This window comes from Uranotaenia lowii, chromosome 3, assembly GCF_029784155.1.
Source record: "Uranotaenia lowii strain MFRU-FL chromosome 3, ASM2978415v1, whole genome shotgun sequence".
NCBI lineage: Eukaryota > Metazoa > Arthropoda > Insecta > Diptera > Culicidae > Uranotaenia > Uranotaenia lowii.
Window position 1 is genome coordinate 80,367,128 of NC_073693.1, and position 7,172 is coordinate 80,374,299.

A 7,172-nucleotide genomic window follows, 5' to 3' on the forward strand; every position below is an offset into this window, starting at 1 on the left:
GTTTGTTTCGATAATAGTTGTTTTAACATCTTTTTGTCATTCGCGACTTATATCAACGATGCAGTTGGCGGAAAGTTATTGGAAAATTTATTCGGTACAACTGTGATCGATGTTTACTCTTGGGCACGAACTCACGGACATCGACCCAGGAAGCAACTGACTTGCCAACTGAGCAATATCACAAGCCTCACCCAATACCAATATTTTGGGACTTTTGTGCGATTTTGAGTCATTTACAACATTTTAAAGTTAAGCAGAAGCTGCCATTTTTTATTTTAAGATGGCGACATGTCGTGAAATTCGCCTTCTTCTAGTTTAGCCCTTCAACGCAATACCCATGTGGAAGCTAAATGCGTTTTTCAATTATAAACAGCGTTTAAATCTTTAGTGGAAACCGCCATCTTGAATTCCAAGATGGCGCCAGATAGTGAAATTTAACTTCTAGTTTAGTTAGCCTTTTCACCTACTTCCAAAATTGTAAGGGTTTCATCCTACGCAGGAAATTGAATGGCTTGCGAGAGTAACGTCAAATCTTAGCTATCCCAAGTAACATTCAAAGTTTTATAGCAGTCTATAAGATAAAGTTTTGGTTTTTTAAGGGGCTTGGGGAGTGTAATAAAACTATCGGTGTTACTTGGGATTTATATGGCTCTCATAAAACCTTTATAAAACTAATAAGCCATTTGTCTGACCATTGTAAAGCTATTAGGCACAAAAGGCAGCGATTAGGCATAATTCATCAATCATCAATCATCAATCATAAAAAAACACTCACGGATTCGAAAAAAATTGCTAATTTTTTTTTTTAAAGGTTTATAAAAGCTGTGGTGATCAACATTCTACTGCATAATGATTTTATTGAAGATTCAAAAAATAGTTATGATGACGTTTCTAAAACAGGGCCAAATAGTCAGTGATGATGGTTTGAAATATGGTTTATTTTATGCCGTTAAAATTCCTGTTTTTGTAAAATTAAGAAAAGGTTTGAGTGTGTCAAGTTCATAAAAATCGGATCAGTTATTTCGAAAATATAAGGTTCAAGATCCTAGAGAGTAACTAAAACACACGTTGGGTCTTGAACTACATCAAGAAAATTAAACTGGCATCTTTTTTCGAGATCAGAATCCTGGATCCGGTCAGGATTAAAATCTGGCTTGAACATCCGGATAAAAATCCGAATCCAGAATAACCGATTCATCATCTGGTATGGCCAGGATAAGGCTCCGAAAACAGGTACCGTGAGTAGAATGTGTGTCAAGAATCAAGGATCTCGGATCCGGAATCGAAAATCTAATCTCTATTTAGGTTTTTGAGACCTCAATCCGGGATTGAACTTTTAATTCTGAGTTATGATCATAATCAGGGTTAATATAAAATTTCACGATTAAAATTACTATCGAGATCAGAGTTCTGAATCAAGGATCTAGTCCTGAATCAAGGATCAAGTCCTGAATCAAGGATCACGTTCAGAATCCGAGATAATGATCTAAGATCGGGGATCAAAATCAAGATCAAATGTTCGGGATCAAATTTCAGAATCATGATTAAAATCCTGAGTAAAAAATTTAGACTATGAATCCCAAGAACCTGATAAACAAACTGGACACCGGAAGAACCACTAGAATAGACAAGATTAAAGAGGAAATTTTTCTTTAATTACTCATAAATGACTGAAAAAATCACTATCTGTTTTTTTTCTCTAACAAATACTGGTAAATCAAAATTATATCAGGATTGACAAGTTGTAGTTCAAAACTATTCCTGTAATACTTATATATGCTTTTGAAGAAAAATGTGTTTTTCTCCAAAATGAATCCATAATTTCCATGTACATATAAAAAAAAAGTAACCGTCTTGAGCCTACAGGAAAATGTTGCATCTTCCTTCACAAAACAAGAAAAAACCGTTTCGAACCTACAGGTGAATTTCTTAGTTGTTCTGCAAAGCAGTTTTCTGTCCTGAGATTGTCCTGTAATTTTCAGCTGTTGAAAATACAGGACAAAATCGTCCCGACCACAGAAGAAAAAAAATGAGTGTGTTGAATTTATGATACCTCTAAAGTCGTTAATGCAGTGTCAGATCTTAAGGGGGGAGTAGGGTCTAACGGGTAAAAACATTATTTTCACGAATTTTTTTTGGAGCTATCGTTCAAACAAATGTATTCAACTTTTTTGCATTATACAAAGCATTGTTAAAAGAACATTTAGTAATTTTTTCGTAAAAAAATATTGAAAAATGAGCCGGTGACGGAGCACTTTCGAGGATGCCTTTTAGAAAACAGGATTTGCGGTGGACACTGTATCTAAGCACAGAATCATCTACTGAAGTCAACAAATCAGAGCAAAATATTTAATAGATGTTTTTCTGGACCCCAACGATTTCTTTTAATTGAAAAAAAAAAAGTTTATGAAATTTTTGTGGCAGTTTGAAGTAAAAGCTTTGATTTTTCACGAAAAAATCCGCCATTTTTTATCTATAAAAAAAAAGAAAATCGTTGGGGTTTGGTATTTTATATGTAGAAAATATGTTCCAAATTTGAAAAGAATCGGTAAAGTAGTTTTCAAATGACGATTTCCACTGACTTTAAGAATGTGCTTTCGAGAAAAACGCGTTTGAAGTTTCTGCTCTTGCTTTCTAGCAGTATTAAATAGGGGGAGATAAAGGCCTATAATTTCTACAGTTTTGCTTCAATTGACTTGAAAATTTTACACAACATTGTTGAAATGTTTTACAAAAAAAATCGATTTTTTGAAAGTGTTAGAACCCCCCCCCCCCCCCCCCTTTAGATGGACGACAATAAATCCTGTCAATATCCGGGCAAATTTAGTTAAGTCACAGAAATTACTTAACAAACATCAAGAAAAAAATAGTTTTTTTTAATCAATCTCATCGAAAGTTGTTATATCTTACTAGCTGATCCCATACGAACTCCGTTTCGCTTTCAATTTCGAATATGTCATGAACAGTTAGTCAATTTTCAGGCATTTTCCAGACGCATTTTTGAATGCATTGAGCAATCATTGCAAAATTGTGGAACACCTTATATGTTCGATCACTTGTTCTGTTGTTGCTACTAAATTTTAAATCACGAATAAATTCCCCGTGCCAAAAAAAAACCGTAAAGAAATTTCCGCCGTGATGCGATACAAACTAACGTAATTGTTGCTGAAACAAATTTAACAGTTAATATGGAAGACCCCCTTTTTGTCCTTTGATATGAATATTGAATATTTCGACTCGATCATAGCAGATTGGTGGCCTCTTTTACGAAATTTGATTTCTGAAATCTATTGCCCTTCCCTCAAAAAAGGGAAATGTTAATATGGACGACCCCTTTGGCCGACCCCTGACCCAAAATTGGATAATTGGAATAGTTGTTTGTTCTTAATAATTCCTATGTACAAATTTTCACCTCAATCCGATGAATAAAAACGTCAATATCACAAAAATACTGAAAAGTTAATATGGACGACCCCTTTTGCCGACCCCTTACACTAAATTCGATACCTGAAATCGGTTGCTGGTCATTTAAAACTTTGGTGTACAAATTTTCATCTGAATCCGATGAATAAAAACGTCAATATCGCAAAAATAGCAAACAGTGAATACGGACGACCCCTATGGCTGACCCCTTACACAAAATTTTATACCGGCAATCGATTGCTCGTCCCTTAAACCATCCGAGCGCAAATTTTCAACTCAATCCGATGAATAATAACGTCAATATCTCAAAAATACTGAAAAGTTAATATGGATGACCCCTTTTGCCGACCCCTGACCCTAAATTTAATAACTGAAATCGGTTTCTTATCTTTCAAAACCCCCATGTGCAAGTTTTTATCACGATCCGACGAAAAATAACGTCAATAACGCGAAATCAATATTTGTCTTGTATGGACGACCCCCTTCAGAAGGGGTCAACCGAAATTCTGAAAACATTTTTCATCATTCCTGGTCCTAATGAGCATCCATGCCAAATTTCAGCTCTCTAGCTCTTAAGACGGCTGAGTCTATAGAGGACAAACAAACAAACAAACAAACAAACAAACAAACAAACAACCCACAGAAATTGCTTTTTATATATATAGATTTAGGGCTTCGAAAAAAAGTCTTTCATGATTCCGGGCAAAATCTGGTCTTTTTTCAACGAAATCCGGGCCACCAGGCCGAATCGAACTGTTCCCAAATTTTGTATTAAAGATCTGGGTTAACCTGGATAAAACAGGGCAATCTGACAACCTTTGGCTTGACACAACTTATACTACTTATAATATTTGTTTCAATTATTTTCCAAAATGCTGATTGCTGATTTAAAAGTCTGCTGTCATTATGTGTAATTTAATATTTGAAATATTATCGACCTCTTACAGGAAAGCACCTCACACCATTTCACTGCACTTTGACGTATTTTGAATGTTCTTTATCCGAAAGTTTCTCGTCAGAAGAAGTTCATACTTGTATGAATTAGGATTGGGTAGGTGAATAACAGAATTATATCTGGATTTACCATGTTCGAAAATGATTATAAGATAAAGATTCTAATCACTAAGCGATAGACTAGATCAATATGAGCGTGAAATTCGAACGTTCAGCAACGGATTTCTGTTAATGCTCGAGCAAGCTTACGGTTGGTAAGTGTATGCGCGTTGGAGAGAAAAGGAAAGAGCATATCTCTCTTTCTAGCATTTGGCAGCGGTGTGAAGAAATCAGTTAAGAAAATATTTTGGAGAAGAATAGACGCGGTTAAGTAGTTCGTCGTGAAAGTTAATTACGACTTAAAGACGTCCGGTTACTACAATGTCACTACAATACTCATGCTTGTTTTTGAAGGCCTGTGAGCTCAAATTTACTTTAATAGCTTAGTATATCCTGTTCAGAGAAGCCAGGTGTCCTGTTAAAAAAAATTTTTAATCCTGATTTCCTAAAAACCGTCATGATTTTTCAAACTGTCCTGATTTTTCCTGATTTTTTAAAAATGGTCTTTAAATGTACCAATTTTTCTGATTTACAAAAATATATCCAAACTGTTATTGAATTTATTGTTAAATTATCAGGATATCGAACAAATTTGTAATAAAATAGTTAATTCGATAATGATATTCGGTTCAGATGAAATTGAAATAGTGTTTTTCCATATAAACTGCAGGCTAGCAAATATTCTGCTAGCCTCAGTGCATAAATTAAGGCGTCTACGGTACAAGTATTTCGCCTTTATTTATGCAAAATTATTATTAGTATTTGTGGTGTCCTGATGAATCCAGTTTTTTCATGTTGTCCTAATTTTTGACAAAACCACCTGGCATCTCTGATCCAGTTTCTAGAAATAAATGAGCTTTTTAACACTTTTTGAGCGAATCTGAAGCGTCTGAAATGAACATTAGCCGAATCTGTATGTTTATATCAATGCAATCAAATCTGTAAGCATATCGAACCATATGGTCTTAATTTGCACCAATACATTCTATTTTTTTTTTCAATTTTAGTCCAGGTTAATAAAAATGCAACTTAACGACGCTGCCAGAAAAGACTGGATAGTTTTTTTTTCCAGTGAAAACAATAAGATCTACTATTCTACCGCCACCGTGTAGATCGTACTCAGAGTGAGCTTCGTCGCAATCCAAAAAAGTTTTGAAAATTTGTTATATCATCTGCTGAAAAATGATATCTTTTTGGAACGCACTTCTCTAGTGTATTCTCAATCCAATCGCCGTATGTAGATCAAATTCGCACAGCCGTCACACGATTGCTCATCAATGTGTTAAACCTTGATATTTTTCGTAAGAAATCTAAAGCAGTCTACTTTTTTTTTGGCTGGACAGGACTTGATTCCTGGTTGCGTATTGAGAAAGTGCCTTCCTCTTCTATTGAAGCCACTCTCCTATATTTTCAAACGATCCATTGGACTACAACAATTTCCTGGTATCTGAAAATCTTAGCCCAACTTTCAAGATGATACGCTTTGTGTATTTTGAATAGAAATTCTAAGACAAATGTGTTACGTAGAGGACAGGGGGCTCAGAAATGTGCGAAAGTTACGTTACGTAATATTTGAATGGCCCCCAATGTGTCACATCGCTTGCTGCCTGCTCGAAGGTCTTAGAGAGAATTGTCAACGATGCCATGTTTTTAGCATGTCGGAATTAGACCTCAAGTATGATTCGAACGGATTTTTACCGAAACACTCGGTAACGTCAAACTTGGCAGTGTTCACATCATTTTGTATACCCAATATGGATGGTGGCAAGCTAGTTGATGCCAACTACACGCATATTATTGCTGCATTAGATTTAGTAAGTCGCGTAATTTTGTTTCAAAACTTGTAACATTTGGGATTATCCGAAAGATTATGAACAGTGCATAGATCGGAAGCTTCTAACTGTTAATGTGCAGTTTTCATACCGACTTCAAGGGTATCACAAGGTAGTAATTTGGGCCCGCTATTGTTCACACTCATTTTCAACGATATGAACTTGGTGCTTGTAGAATGTGGAGTACACCTATACGTGGACGATTTGATAATTTTCCTGATACATGGGATTATGTTTTCAACTTTTTCCATTCCAATTTTTAAGCGAAAGTGGCATTCAATTACGATTTCCACATCGATCAGTGTTAGATAGGTCAGGAATCACCTTTTGGTAGATTGCCCCCGCTCTTTAGACGGTCTCATGAAGGGGTTGTGCATTTTCTTTTGTTTTGTGTGTTGTTTTTTTTTTTTGCTGCTGCTTCATATATTCATCCATGAAGGAACCCCTCAGCGTCATCGTCACCTTGTTTCATAATAAATACATCACGCCCTGAAAGTGCATCAACGCAGTGAAATGGAATACTCTTCAGCCCTTCCCCCGGCTGCTAAAGATAATGTCCCGAACCCTGCTGGTGAGACAAATTTGCCTTGAATGAAGTCTATAGTTGAGTTAACGCGCGCTCTCCGGCAAGAAAAGGAAGAAAAGGTGGTGCGCGAAAAAGGAGAATTGGGGGAAGTTTGCACGTTCTTTTATTTCTCGCAGCCTTTTCAATGTGCTATTTGCAGCGCCTCAAGTGTGAAAATTTGTGTATTTTCATCATTATTTTACAATAGCGTCATGTGGCAACAATCGTGTTGCCGATGCATTTATTTGAGGGGTAAATACTTTGAAGGAAAAGTATGAGTTAGCCTAGGGAATCGATCA